The 12,988-nt window shown below is 43.4% G+C and overlaps 1 protein-coding gene across 7 annotated transcripts in view; it reads right to left on the bottom strand.

The window, feature by feature from the left end:
• The window catches only part of ATP10B (ATPase phospholipid transporting 10B (putative)), a 285,082-nt gene that overhangs the window by 169,460 nt on the left and 102,634 nt on the right, over window positions 1-12,988 (bottom strand). For 6 of the 7 annotated variants that reach the window (XM_046667349.1, XM_046667350.1, XM_046667353.1 and 3 more), the window contains exon 5: window positions 8,748-8,814. The gene's annotated coding sequence lies outside the window, so the exon portion shown is untranslated. Of the gene's footprint in view, window positions 1-990; window positions 1,008-8,747; window positions 8,815-12,988 lie in introns of those variants that run through there. The other variant, XM_046667356.1, reaches the window with a different exon arrangement.

Below are 12,988 nucleotides of genomic sequence, written 5' to 3'. Positions count from 1 at the left end.
AACTCAGGCTCCAGCTGTGTTCGGCTTGGTCAGTTTGTGAAGGGCCAGGCCCCTTCTGTTTTCTGCAGGAAGCCTCTCTTCTCTGCCTTGTTTTCACTCCTTGTCAACAAATTCATGGTGCCTGAGGGTTGTGCAGACCCTCCCTCGCTGGCTGGTAACTGTGAGCCATGAATAAAGCCAGCAAATGGGGGAAGATCATGCTGGCGGCCTTTTACTTACTGCCAGCATCACGGGCTCCCTGGACCTGCCAGGCGCCTGTGGAGATTCAGATGAATCTTCCGAATCAGGGAGGCAGAACTGAGTTTGTTTGACTCCTTTGAACACAGCCCTCTCTGTGATCTGCGGCAGCTCTGCAGAAGTCACCAGGCCGTGGCTGTGTTTGTCAGTCAGGCTCCTGGGCCCTGCCTCTGTGCATGTCTTCCCAGGCCTTGCCTGTCTGCACCCAGCCAAGTCAGGCTCCATGTCCACCGCTGGAGGGGGCCAGTATCTGCCACCAGCTGACCTGACAGAGCTTGCCCCTTGATGCAGGGGCCCTTGAAAATGCAATTAGGCAGAATTTAGGAGAGCAGAGTTAGTCAGTAAAAGTCCTGCTACCGAATTTTAATTAGATAGTGCCTGATTTCTTTGTTTTCATGGCTAAGCTTCTCTTCCAGTATTTTTTACCCTCAGAGGGTAACTATGGGAACTCAGGGCACAAAAAACGGGACACAGCTTATACGTGATCAGATGTGGGTTGCGGGAGTAACACAGCTTCTTATTCTAGCTCCCATTCCAGTCACAGGTCACCTTGCCTCCTTGGAAATAATATGATGAACTGTACTAGTCCATTGTCTGGTCAAGACCCAGCTCTACCATTTTCTAGCTCCAGGACCTCCCCTCGACAAGGTGTCCTGCCTTCTACAAGGCTCAGGTTTCCAATCTGTAAAATGATGATAATAGTAGCTGCCTCACAGGGCTCCTGGGGAGATTGAATGAGCTCCCAATAAATACCAGCTATTGTAGTTGCCGTCAAGACTCTCCAGGGGTGTTTTAACTCAGCGCCCTGGGGTGGCTTCACAAAGGCAATGGGTGGAAGGTCTCTCATGGAGCTCCACGACGTCTCATTAGACGGCCGGCTCCATGAGGACCAGGACAATGCCTTGCTTTCTCGCTGCTCTACTCCCAGTGCCTGGAAGGTAAGAAGCAAGAACTATGTGGAGAGTTAGCAAGGCAGACGGACCCGGGTTTAAGTCCAGTTCTGCCATTTTTGGTCTTAGACAAGTTGTTTATCTTCTGATTCTGAGGTTGCACATTTACAAAATGAGGAGAAACAATCTGGCAGGGACAGCTACAAGAATAGCCAACTGGTACTGTGTGCACCAGGTACTAAGCACTTAGTGCTAAGTACTTTCCATGGGCAGCCTCCTTGGATCTTCACACCAGCCCTTTCGAGGTAGGTGTGGTTACGGTTTTTGTAGATAGTCTAACTGATGTTCAGAGAGGCCAAGAAATGAGCCAGGGTGACACAGCTACTGAGGGAGGGAGATGGGGTCCCAAACCAGTGAGACTGATACCAGGCCCCATATTCTTCACCACAGTGCTCCCTGTGTCATATAGACTCCGGGGTAAAAGAGAAACTGAAATGTAGCTGCTGCTGCTGTTTTTATTAAGAAGTACCCCTGCCGTGTGTCCCCCACCCCCCAACGCTGTGAGCCTTGGCAGAAGGAAACAATACAGTCAGCCTAGTCGTCCGTATGCTTATAACAATTTGTCCACACAGGAAAAATCTTGCCCAGCCAGAACTCAGAGGTTGAGATTTCAGTGTGTGGGTTTGTCACTCTGGCCAGAATACTGATTTGAAAATCAATGCAAACATGTGTCTTTGGAAGGCATTTCAATTGGGCAACTGTGAATAACTCCTACATGCAGCTGGCCAGGAAGGCGAGAGGAAAGGGCAGATTTCCACACCTGGCGAGTTCTGATTGGTCTGACAAGATGGGGATCAAACAAAATAAAGGCAGATGCCTGAGGTAGATGCCTCCTTCCCCCTATTCATGATGGCAGATCACGAAGTTGGGGTAAGCTTGAGCTGGATGGGATCTCAGAGGTCATCTAGTGTTGGGGGCCAGAGGGACAAGGAGATTCAGAGTATAGAAGGGGTGGTGACAAAGGGTTGCTGATGAAAGTTCTGCTTGAACATCCCTTAGAATGGGAACCTGTGGTTTGTGCCTGGCCAGCATCCAATCCCCCACTTTCTGGCGACAGTATCTTGATTTGGGGAACCACACACACAGTTCCTGCTCACTGACCCGAAAGCTGGGGCTCTCCCACCACACCATGCTGCCATTATTTGAGGCCACTCATACTGCTCTGGATAAATCCCGTTAGCTAGTCCACGTCAGAGTTCTAGCACTTGCTTGCCAGGACTGCCCTGGGAAATCCAGAGATGGAAGATGGAGCCTTAGTTGCTCTAGTCTTCCAGGAAAGTCACATACTCCTTTTCTCTTAGCAATATTGTGAGGCTTATTCAGCTAAGGTACCAAGTACTGGAGCAAGGGGAGCATTGTCAGAGCGTTTCATAGGAGGAGGACAGAAGGTGGTTATATGTCCCTGTAATTCAGTGTTGCTCTCCCAACCTGGGCCCAGCAATGACTACATAGTCCTTAAATGGTCAGAACAAAGTTGTTAGACATCAACAGTGAAAGCCAAATACTTTCCGAAGCAATCCTTTAAAGGATATATTTACTGCAGCATTGTTTATAAGAGGAAAAATTGGAATCAACCTAAATATCCAGCTATAGGGTACTATTTACATAAATTTTGGTGCACTCACACTATAGAACATTATGTGGCTATTAAGAATAAGAAAATGTGTGTACAAATGTAACAGCATCTCTAAGAAAGAGTAATTGAAAAACATCAAGGTGCAGAACAGTGGATGTACCATTAGGGTTAAAAAAAAATCAGGGACATGTGTATGTATATTTGAATGGAAACAGATGCTCACTGGAAGGATTACACATACAAAGCAGTTGTTTTAGGGAGAAGAGCAGAACAGTTAAAGATAGGCTCTGCAGAAAGGTTAATTTTCGGTAAATATCCATTAAACATGTTTTTACCATGTGCATGAATTACCTATTTAAAATAAATACATATGGAATTTTTAGACAATACCTGGGTCTTTATAAAGTACAGAGCCTCAGTTGAAAACTACATCTGACTTTCCTTCATCCCTCAGGCCCAATCGGGAGGCAGCCTTTAAAGGCATTTGTTTTTTCCTCCCACAGTGAAGCCCCACAGCTCCGAGGCTGAGAGGAGGCTGCTCCAATCCTGCAGTGTCCTTCCTTAAGTGACTTGATGACAGCAAGTAAGAGGAGGGAATTGGCTAAACTCCTACTTATTCAATATTTCTCCTATCACTCATACTGGAGCGAGGAGGAGGCTGATGGCCAGTTTTTCCCTGCTCTAAGTGGTTGGGCAGCAGAAGTTCCGATCGTATCCCCAATTAGCCCACTTGAGCATCCACTCGGGAATCATGGATCATAGGATGTCACAGCTGGAAAAGCATTAGTAGTCTCCAGTGTGGGAGTGACCTCTGGAGGGCAAGACAAGCCATTGTGGTGTGGATAAAAGAATTTCTATTCATAATCACTTTTAAAAGCGAGCTTTACTCATATTTAATTGCAGATTAAGATGCAATTTATAAATATATATGTATATAATAAGAGTGTATTCTGGAAGTTTTTGCAATAGGGGTTCACGGTCAAAACATTTTGAAGGTCACTCTATGGAGTAATTGTAGAGACGGCAAAAGGTGTAGGGACAGTAACATCAGCTTTAAAGTCAGATGGACCTGGGTCAAAATCCCAGCTCTGTCCCTTATGAGCTGTGTCATCTTGAATAAATGACTGCTCCGTGCTTAATTCCTCATTCATAAAAATGGGATAATAATAATATATATCTTAAGAGATTGTGGTGAATATTAAGCGGGATAAAGCATGTACGGCAGGCTGCTTGCAAGATGGCTCCCAGGGATTCCCATCCCCTCGTACTCACACACCCTTGGGTAAACCCCTCCCCTTGAGTGGATGCAGCGACTTACAGCTAACGAACACAACAGGCAAAAGTGATGGGATAGCACTTCTATAACTGGGTTACAAAAGACTGTGACATCCCTCTTGCTAACCCTCTTTCTCACTCTTCTTGCATACCCTCCCAAAAGGAGAGGGCCGTCTGGCAAGGAACCGAGGGCAGGCTCTGGACACTGGCCAGTGAGGAACCGAGACCCTCAGTGCGACAGCCCTCAAGGAACTCAATGCTACCGGTAACCACGTGAGTGAGCTTGGAAACAGATCCTTCCCCATTTGAGCCTTTGAGTAAGACTGCAGCCTTGGCTGATACCTGGACTGAGTCCTTGTGGAAACCCCAAGACAGAGAGCCCAGGAAAGTTGTGCAAAAATTCCTCACCCACAGAAACTATGAGATAATAAATATTATTCTTTTAAGCCACTAAATTCTGGGGTAATTTGATATTCAGCAATAGATAACTAAGAGGGTGTGCAAGTAGCTTGATAATGCATGACATGTAAACGTTTAGTAAATGTTAGTATGAAACATTATATGGCTGACATATGGCTATATTTTTATCCCTAACTCATAGCAGGCATGACTGATTGATCACAAAATGTTTTTTTCTGGTGAATCCAGATGCAGCCTCAGAATCCTTCTTCACACAGAACTCCAGGAGCTCAATTGCTCAGGTGAAACTGATTTGCCAAGCTGGATCTAGTCAAAACATACCTTTTCATTCTTACTTGTATAATATTCCTTTAATGGGAGACCAAGTGAGGTGAGAGAGGTGACCTCATGAGAGAGGTGGGCACAAATTATTACAACAAATCTGTGAAAGTATATAAAATATAAATGGCTGGCATCATATGTTGTCCCAAGAATAGATTTTGCTTGAGGTAGGGGTTAGAGAGAGTCTGAGAGAACTGGAAACCTTAAGAGAACACAGGAAATAAGCTCAGGAGGCGCTGGGAGCGCCAAAGATCACTTCATCGTATCCCTCACTTTTACCACGATTTGGCCTTACTGTAAGGCTGCCATTTTGAACAAATGAGAGAATTGAAGAGCAATTACTTTGAAAATAATGAAATGCTCTAAGGAATAAATAATTGTTTTTAGATAGAGAAAATGTCCTTCCAATCATTCTGAAGGATTTTCCTTGCCTAACATGATAATGGTGCGTGCTACGGAAATGATGCACATTTCGTTATCCTCTGCATCGTGTGTGCTTCACTTCGTTGGTTAGAGCAGGGAGATGTTGTGGAAACAGGAAGAGATCAGGGAGAATGACCTCAAAGAATTATCCTTTAGATCTGTAACGTGCATACCAAACACCTCTTGAGAAAATGTATATTATAACTCTGTGGGTCTGGGGGGGGGCCTGGGATTCTGCATGTCTTAGGAGCTACTAGGTGATATTAATTCTGTTGGTCTCCAAACTCCAAACTTTGAATAGACAGATGGCAATCTCTCTTCCTTCGTGGGGAGAGTTGAAGGATTTCTATGGTCAATACTACTGTAAGTCCAGGAGCCAGTGGAGTTGCCAGTTGGTGATGGGTGTGGGGTGTCTCTATACCCTACTCTTCTGCTGGGCACAGAACCGCAGACAGAAATGAAGTGAATTGGGGAGCATGAAAATCACCCTCACTGCTCTGGGAAGGATGACAAGAATTCAAGAAACTTAGATAAAACCCTGAATGATGCGACAAGAAACATTTTTGGAAATAGAAAAGGCAAATAAATATCATTTATGGAAAGAGAAACAAAATATCTCATCTTTCCGATGTGTTTTGTAGCAAATCAAACTGGCACAACATTACAGAACTTGTTCATTTTGCAATGGATAGAACTCAGCATAAAGTCGTATCTCTAGGTGCAGCCCTTCTTTGATTTTCATAATCTCATAGAATCTCTTCTTGTTTAGAAGGGGAAGCAAAAGGTAAAAGTAAATCAAATGCTGGTCATAAAAATAGGTTGACCCTTAGGTCAGGGGTTGAATGAATTATGTTAAGATAATCTGTTGACTGACAGGGATGGCCATTTATAACAACCTGCTCCTTATACAGAAGCATCTTTTGCCCTGAGATGGTGAAGTAACACCTGGAGATGTATGGCTCTCTATCTATTTCCATTGTTGTGGGATGGACAGCATAATAGGCCAAAGTGACCCTGGGGTTGGGTGAGAAGGTTGGGAATGGGAAGAGAATAAATTCCCTAGACACATCTCTCTTAGGAACTTCCTTCCAAATTCCTTTCTGTCACGAAGTATTTTCTATATAATTCATTTAATCTTTTGCCGCCAAAACATATCCATACAGTAATGTAAATATGTCAGCATTCAATACATATTGATGAAGAACAACAGAAAACCAGACCTGGCTCCCAGCCATAGGGGTCTACCGTCTAGACCAAGCACAGGTAGTACTCAAGTAAACACAAAAATGAATATGATTGCCTGTAAAAACAGTCATTCCCTTATTGTTCCATGATAGCATAAGATAAAAATGTGGCCTTAGCAAAGTTCACATTTGGCACACTTTGTCCCCATTTTCTTCTTCCTGTCATTTAACATCTTCCTTCTGTAGGAGCTCAAGGCCTCACAGGAACGTCCAGAAGCCCCAGAGGGCTGGTGCTCTGGTGGACCACGGGCAGTGTCAAGATTCTAGTGCTTCATGGCTCTCTCCTTAACAGAGAGGCTGACCTCTCACTGACCCAGCGATCGCCCTTCTGGAAACTTGACTAAAGACATAATGATACGTGTGGAGGAAGCTCTCTGCACATGAATATTTGGTGTAACTTAAAATAGTAAAAATATAAACCAAGGATGACAGCCTTTAATTGGGGATTGAGTAGATAAATTACCATTGATTCCTGAGATGCAATGTTAATCAATGGTGAAAAAATGACGTGTATACTCTTACACACACACATGCACACACATACTGTGATGGAAAGATGTCTATAATTTATTGTTGAGCTTAAAAAGCAGGTTATAGAATAGCTTATATAAAAGGGAACTCACTTATGTAACACTGTAGATATGTGTGTTGTGTGTTTGTACATAATCTTTATCTCTAGTTTGTGTGTACACACACATTTGCATATACACAATTTGTAATATAGCTCCAGGAGGACTTCTCTTTGCATGTACACCTGAGTGTGCTGTGTCTCAGCCATCGTTGGGGCTGACCAATGAACTTAAATTGAGGTGTATAAAAACAGTCCACCGTGGCCAGCAGCATATTTGTACTGTAGCCGAAACCTTCGAGGCCCAAGTTAGGGATTTGTGCAGATATTTTAGGTGGAGCTAATTAATAAGACAGACATTTAGGGACAAGAAAGTCTTTCTGGATCTCTTCAATCACCTCCTAGAAATATTCACATATAAGGCCACACAGCTCACAGGTGACTTTTAAAACTGAATGGAGACATCTGAGGAAATATCTTCCTTTGGCTGCACAAAGAAATCACCTATACTTGAATGATGGTAGTCAATGCACAGAATAATGAATTTCAGAGACATTTTAATAGAATGAACTCCTACTGGTAAATTTCAGGCATCAACTCATATTCTTTAGCTAAAAAAATTGGGTTTTAGCTTTTCTTTTCCTCTTGAGTTCTTTTCAGACAAACAGAAGGTTTTATTAAGCACTCAGTATCTATAGAGTTGTGTCTTTGTGAAGATCCCAGACAACTTAAAAAGTCAATTTAGCAATGCATATGTAATACTGCTTTGTAGTTTTTTTTTTTAAGTTGGCAGTGATGTTTACTCTTTGAGGAGGAGTTTATAATTATGCAAATTGCAGAAACAGTCTGCATATGGTATAATAGTAATGTCTTAGGTTTTATATCCAGAGTCAAAAGTATGTCCAAATATGTCTTCAATTTTATCTGTGACTTGGGGGAGGTCAGCCCAGGCCAGGTGCCCGATTTTCTGCAGTGATGGAGTATACAACGTCTTGGAACTTAAGCACTTTTTCAAACTTTCATTTGGAGGAAGCACCACTCAGATTTGCACAGTCTCATCTTATAGCAGATAGTCGACCGCCTTCCTTCCCTTTTGTTTTAATTTTGTTCACATATTCACTCTCCTCTAAGAGACCATGTGCTTCACGGGATGTGGTCCTATTCCTAGCCCTAGGAAGGGACTAACGATTGGTTTAAGCCAATCATGGTGGTCACATCTGCTTTGCCAGAGACTGACCTAAGCAAGGGTATGTGACACTGTTTTGGCCAATGAATGTGAATGAAAGCCTGTTGGGGGATTTCTGGAAAGGCTGACTAAAAAGAAATAAGTGGAAGAGAGAGCCCAGTGGAGATGTTAGAAATAAGTGCATCTTTGTGATATTTTTGAGCTGCTCGATTAACCAGCTATGGACCTATCCTACTTTAGGACTTCTTGTTATGAGAGCTAATAACTTTTTTCTTATTATTTAAGCCATCTGGAGTCTGCTTTGTCTGTTACTTGCAGCCAAGAACACGTCTGAAGTGATCTGCACCTTGACAGTGTCTGTGTTGCTCTGGGGAATATATAATAGAAAAAAGTTAAGCCATATATTTGGCATCTGATTCACCAATGAGACATGCTGCTCTTTGCTTAAACGGGTTGGAGGGAGGAATGGTAATTTAATAAAGCTCATCTTGGCACGAGAGAGGAGTCCACATCCTATAACCAATGGATAACAGGAAAAACTACTTACTATTCACTCTCTTGCTTTCATTGAAACAAGTGTCACTGGTCAAGCCTGATTCTCTGTCAAAGAAAGCCTGCAAAACACAGGAGAGCAAATAAATACAAAATATACAATTGCATTTTGGCATCAGGCAGAAATCAAGTATTTTGTCCTTTTCTCTGCAGCTAGATGAATCCAGCTTTAAACAAACTCCCCAGACCAGGCTGGACATTTTCCCAAGAGGTCATTGTAATAGGAACAGTTTATTCCTACCAGGGAATCAGGTGTACTACTTTATCTGCTCCCCTCCAGAACATCCATCATGCTCCCACAGACTCCAAGCTAAATGCCTGATTGTTCTCTGAAATACGTACTGGCCCAGCCACTCAGTGCATTTTATCTCCTTTGCCAAATCTACCAGTTCAGGAATGGGCGTAGGATAGATTCGGGCCAATGAAAGTCAGTCCCAAAACTTGTGTTGGAAATGTAGGAGAAGAGAAGATCTCTTTCTCCTGCACTTAGGAGAAAGATCATGACCGCAGTTTTGAGTGAGAGGTACCAAGTCCTGACATTATTTGGGCACCTGGATCCAGCTACGTTTGAAATGCTTCAACTTTCCAGTTGTGTGAACCAATACGTACCCTTTTTTGCTTAAGCTAGTTGAGTGTTCTATCTCTTCCAATCAAAAATCGTCACTAATATAGAGAGGCAGGGCAGGTATCATAATGCTCACTTTACAAAGGCTGAAATGGAGGCTCAGGGAAAGGTTAGCGGGGACGGTCCAGGACCTCTTTTCAAGGGCTCCTCCATTCCAGTCTGCTGCTTACTCATTCAGTGATTCACTATAGTAAAATGGAAAGAATTGACATACCCTTTGCTATCTTTACTGACTTTAACATTTCTGCTTTTGAGAAAATGGAGGAGTCTTCCACAGGGTTACCAAGGAGATAATCTACATTACTTTAGTGAAGTAAAGATCGTTATATACACACCCCCCAGACACTATAAAAGGCCACAGCACGTGCTTTAGATGCGCACAGATCTTCTCCCCAAGGATCTGTCCAGGCTGCAGCCTGGCTCTGCTTGAAGCCCTCTCTCCCCAGAGAATTGCAGCCCCCAGTGTATGGGTGATCTCTGCTTCCTCAGTCTCGCCCTGCAGACCCGGTCATCCCTGTGCCAGTCCTGCCTGCTGGTCTGTGACTGGCCTGATCACAGACACACGCTCTGCCCAGCTGACTGACCTGCCCAGTGCCCAGTCCACCCTCAGTGAGTCACTAAGCAGAGGTCACAGAGAGGAAGCCCGAAGCCCAATCCTGCTTTGTGTTTGGTTTGACTCACATTTTTTTTAAAATTGAGCTACATTGAAACATTGAAAAATTTTACAAAAAACCTTAGATTTCAAGCTTCAGTTGAAAAAAGTGAAAAGGACTGTCAACACTGAGTCCATTCCCACACGGTGACACGGTTCCGAATCTGAGCAGCATCTGAGTCCTTCAGACACATCTGCTCTGTTCACCATATTTCCCATCTGGCCTCCTTGACTCATTCCTGCCACCTGCCTGAGTGCCATAAGCATATGCATTTTCAACCCCGTCCTAACTTTCCTAAGACTTTTGGTTTTGGGGCTAACGCAACTGAGATGTCACCTTGCCCTCCAGTGGCCGTGTCTGGAAGCAGCCTGTTTCAACGACGTTCCCACCCCAGCCTCCAGTCCTTTCATGAATAAAGTTACAGTGGCACCACTGTGTGACTTTATTTTATTTTTCCTTATGTTTGCCATATTGTCCAAATCCTCTGCAAAAAAATAGGATTTATTTGAATCAGGAAAAAAAAAAAAAGGTTTATGAAGGCTCTTGTGCAAATAAAGCTGCTCTGTGTCCTGCAGGGGACAGGGACTTGAGGGAGGCCATATGGGGTAATCTCACTGAGTGAGAAGTCAGAAGACTCTGCCACTCTGTGACCTTTCATAAATAATTTCCCTTGCTTTACCTCAGTTTCCTCATCTATCAAGGGAGGAAGTTGAGCTAAATTGGAAGTTGTTAACTGGTGGCCCACAAGCCATATGAAGCTTAGATGATATATTTTTTCCTTTTATTAATTATATGCCAACAGCTCAAAAGAAGGATATTTCAGGTAAGAATGCAGATTGCAGACTTCTCAGAACTAGCTAGCAACAATTGACAATGGGCCAGCATTCTCGCGTGACAATGGTGATTAGATGGGGGTTCCCAGTTTACTCCGGTCCTCACTCACTTCCTAGTAGACATACACGTACCTTCACCACCTGCTTTATTCATTTATATCCCTGCCAGCCCTCAGAGGCATTTGCCCTTGTCACCCTTGAACAAAATGACCCCTAGGGACCCATCAGGCCCGATTCTGTGAATGGAGGCTGGTAATCTGAGAGTTAGAGACGATGCGGAGAAGAAAAAAATGTTCTGAGCAAAAAAACCAAGCAGTAACATTCCAGTAAACCTTAGTGAGTCACTCCTCCTCCCTGCTTGGCCCAGAGTTGAAGCAGCGACGCCCAAGCCTTTGTGAAGGTCCCACTACATAGTTAAACCTGAAAAGGCAACAGCCGGGTTTTGAAAGTAGCAGAAATATTCTTCCATTGGGGTTGCTAGCTGATTCTCTAAGTAATTTGCAATTCAAGTGTCTCTTTGTTTTGTATGAAAATTTGCTGCTATTTGGAAAGTGGGGAAGAGCTAAATTGCATCCTGCTGGTTTTACTTTGACTGTATCAAAAAAGAAACTGTTAATCTGGTTCCATAATTAACTTTCCTGTTCTAAAAAGGCCCTGGGAGAGAGTCCAGAGAATGACTGTCAACTCCCTGCTTCTCTTCTCAATAACTCCTTTCAACAGGATGCCCTGAAAGCAGAATGGATCCAGGTGGGCATTGGTCTTGATTTTCTTTTTCTGTTTTTTCTTCCGCCTTATCCCCATCCAATCAACATTTAGTGAGCTTAAGAGCACTGTGCTGACTCGTGAGGAGGTATGAAGATAAATAAATTCCTGGGGAGCTGCCAGAGAACTTAAGTTCATTTTCCTTCCTTCCTTCCTTCCTTCCATCCATCCACCTATCCAAAATGTGTTAGGTTTCTGTATTTTATGCCAGACACTGTGCTAGGCATTGATATGTGATAATGCAAAAGTGACTTAATCAGCATCCAAGAATCCAAAGTGAAGAGATGACTTTGACGAGGGCCATAGTAGTTGGCTTCATGGAGAAGATAGCGCAAATTGGTTTTGACATGTGACATGTGCGCATGTACATGTGTGTGTACATACACCCATACATGTGCATAAAATGCTGAAGGGGCAGGATAATTGATGCAAGCAAAAGCACATAGACTGGGAATTAATTTTGACGATCAAGGGGAGACTACTTTGGCAAGAGCAGAGGGTTTGGACTAACATTAACTAACCCTCACTGACTACTGGCAACTATGCTAAGCACTTTTAATCTATTATCTCAATGAAAGCTCACAAAGCCCAGCCGTACTTACTGGTTACACACTATAGACAGGAAACAGACTCAGATAAGTTCCCAGGGAAGATATTGGCAAGATAAATTGCAGAAGTGGGATCTGGATCTATTTTGACTTCAGAGCATCAGCTTTTAACCACGAGGCCACACTGCCCAGTGGGAAAAAGACTGAAGAAGGACTTGGATGCCCACCAATTACTGCCTCAATCAATATTGCGCTCATTCATTTATTCATGCAAATATATATTTGTTAGTACTCTGTGTAAAACAGTACTCTGAGAGGTGGGGGTAAAGAAAACAGGACAGACAAGGTCCTTGTCTTCTTGGAGCTAATGTTCCAAAGACCTCACACTGAAGTACAGCTGGGAGAAAGTACAAAGATCAAACCATAATGGGTCTTTACTACCAATCAGGTGACCTTTCCCCAGTTCCACCCAGATAGTTTGGAGGGTACCCCATCCCTTCATTTTCTTTGAGGGGCATTCATTCCCTCTTTTCTCTCTGAAATTACTGCCTTGGTTATGGTACACCCACTTTCCAATCCTATCCTCAAATTAGTTGTTTCCTTTCCCCTTGTCTTTTCCAGGAGGGTAACACCTAGCCTAAAACGACGAGACGTAAAATACTAAACATAGAACTGACTGTACACACGCCACTCCTTAAAAGTGGCCAAGGGCACTTGACGGGAGGTTTGAGCTCAATCTCTCTCATCCTGATTAGCTGGCAGAGTTAAGCAAATAGGTTCATGCCTAGCATTTTATTATTTCTGGAGTCACTCTT

Source organism: Equus quagga, chromosome 7, assembly GCF_021613505.1.
Source record: "Equus quagga isolate Etosha38 chromosome 7, UCLA_HA_Equagga_1.0, whole genome shotgun sequence".
Classification (NCBI taxonomy): domain Eukaryota; kingdom Metazoa; phylum Chordata; class Mammalia; order Perissodactyla; family Equidae; genus Equus; species Equus quagga.
The sequence above is the reverse complement of the archived record's forward strand: the minus strand, read 5'-3'. Positions and strand labels throughout refer to the sequence as shown.